At 48.8% G+C, this 2,535-nt stretch overlaps 1 non-coding gene across 1 annotated transcript; it reads left to right on the top strand.

The window, feature by feature from the left end:
- Window positions 1-2,146: 2,146 nt before the first annotated feature.
- On the top strand, window positions 2,147-2,210 carry LOC139252812 (U7 small nuclear RNA). The gene has a single exon (XR_011591606.1). It is a non-coding gene; the product is annotated as a U7 small nuclear RNA (small nuclear RNA).
- Window positions 2,211-2,535: the final 325 nt, after the last annotated feature.

Genomic DNA, 2,535 nt, shown 5'->3' with positions numbered 1-2,535 from the left:
GGAGACCCCCGGGGACAATTCACAGGGAAAGTCGGTTCACCATCCCTTTGTGTGTGACTGAGAGCATGGCGCTGCCAAGGACTGGGACGATTTCTTTAGTATAGGTCGTTAGTTTGGTGTCGATCTTTGTGAGTTTTGGTCTGTTGCTTTTGTGCGGTCACAGCTGTTCAAACTGTTGAACACTCATGAGGGATTGACTGGCCCCCGTGTCCAGTTCCATGTTGATGGGTATCCTGTTGAGTAGAACCCTCATCACGATTGGAGGCGTCTTGGTGTAAGAACAGTGAACATTGATCGTGTTAACCCGCTGTACCTCGGCATCCCGTGCACTGTTCCAACCGTCTTCTGGTCCGCTTTCCGACCCTTCCGATTCGTATACCAGCCGAGCTGCTGTTTTTCTGCACATGCGAGCCAGATGCCCTGTTTAGTTGCAGTTTCTGCAAACGACATGCTGAAATCAACACACCCTGGTTGAGTGCCTTCCCCCACATCTCCAACACAGACCGTTTCCATTGTTTCCGAAGGATGAGCTGCGTCTGGCTGATCTCCCTTGAGCTTCTCTCAATCTGTTGTTGATTGCTCACATTGTGGGTTGATGAGGTGTGATCGGCCGTTCATGTGGCCCTTGATTTTGATGGCTTCTGGCGCCACTGTCTGCTGTTGAAGGCCTGCTCTCCTGCCTTTGTCTGTGTGTGGGGGTAGCGGTTTGTTTCACAATGTGAACCCCTTGTTCCGATGCCTCGTTGGTTGTCATACCTGAAGTATAGATCAGCTTAGTTTCTTCTTCGCCTGCCAAGACCATCTGTGCGACCAGTGCTGCTGCCTCTAGAGTCAAGTTCTTAGTCTCTATAAGCTTTCGGAATATGCCTGTGTGGCCTATTCCTTCAATAAAAAAGTATTTCAGTACTTCTCTCCTTAGTTCATCGGGGAACTCACATGAACTAGCCAGCCTCCGAAGTTCCGCCACGAAGTCGGGTATGCTTTGGCCCACACAGCGTCTGTAGTTGTAGAACCTGTGTTTAGCCATGTGTAGGCTGCTCGCTGGCTTCAGGTGGTCTCTCACCAGTGTGCTCAACTCCTCAAATGACTTGCTTGCTGGTTTCTTGGGTGCCAGCAGGTCTTTCATTAAAGCGTATGTTTTCAAGCCACAGCTGGTCAAGAGATGGGCTCTTCTCTTGTCTGCCTTATCGTCGCCCAGCCAGTCTTTGGTCACAAAGCTTTGCTGGAGCCTTTCTATAAAGTCATCCCAATTGTCTCCAGCATTGTATTTCTCATCTGAGCTGTTGGTAGCCATTCTGTGGATTCTGTGATCCCATCCTTGTCACCACTGTTAAGTCCTGACTCTAATGTACTGACTTACACGAGGCACATGCTGAAGCCAAGGTCACCCAGGACCTGCACCTTTAATGCCAGCTCTCCAGTGCTGCACTTGCCTGAGACCTCCCTTTATGTACCTCAGTGGGACAGGTATCGAGTGTCTCCTGCAAGTGCACCCCTGGTGGTAAGGTATGCTTATTGTTTCAGGTCATATCCAGTTACAGTCATGTATAGCATGGTAAGATACAGTTATATACAATAATGTGAGATACATGACAGTGTGGGTGTGCAAATGTCTTCACTTCAATCTGTGTGGATGTTGCATGAGCTTTCTGAGCGATTGGGAGGAGGTGAGAGGTAGCTAGCATACGGGCTCAAGGTGATCTTTATGAAACTCATATCAGCAGTGGGAATGTATTGTGAGGAAGGTTCTCAATGATTCGGCAACAAGAGGGTATGTGCATCCTTAATTAAAAGGCAATGGCTGGTGAAGTAAGCCTTCAACTTTCTCATACATTGTGCAACCCACACCATAGCCTGCAAGACTTTGAGAAGGGGCAGATCCATCAAAGACTTCACATAGTGTCTGACATTCATGTTGGAAGGATAGCAGGCATACATAAATGTGAAAGGTACTCACCCTGACAACTCTGGTAAGCTCATTGAACTTTTTGTGGCATTGGGTGCCAGTTCTGGCCACAGTGTCTGCCGCAGACACCTCCCGTGCAATTTCACACCACAACCTCTTAAAAATAGTTGGCAGCGACCTCCCTCCCCCAACCAGATGGAGTGATCTCCACCTCCTCTCCACTACCTGGACTAAGGCCTCAGCAGTTATAGCTCTTTTTTGTATTTGTCCAGAAGGTTCCCCCGCTGTTTCAGTGGGAGCCCCTTTGTGTCTGAAAATAGGAAGGCCTCAGCAGCCTCCGTGGAAAAATGCCTGGCACGCTGACTACCCTCCTGCTGTGCCACCTCTGCACACCTGGAGTATTGTGTACAGTTTTGGTCTCCTAACTTGAGGAAGGACATTCTTGCTATTGAGGGAGTGTAGCGAAGGTTCACCAGACTGATTCCCGGGATGGCAGGACTGACCTATCAAGAAAGACTGGATCAACTGGGCTTGTATTCTCTGGAGTTCAGAAGAATGAGAGGGGATCTCATAGAAACGTTTAAAATTCTGACTGGTTTAGACAGGTTAGATGCAGGAAGAATGTTCCC

This window comes from Pristiophorus japonicus, chromosome 2 (assembly GCF_044704955.1).
Source record: "Pristiophorus japonicus isolate sPriJap1 chromosome 2, sPriJap1.hap1, whole genome shotgun sequence".
Lineage (NCBI taxonomy): Eukaryota > Metazoa > Chordata > Chondrichthyes > Pristiophoridae > Pristiophorus > Pristiophorus japonicus.
This window is presented reverse-complemented; position numbering and strand designations above follow the sequence as displayed.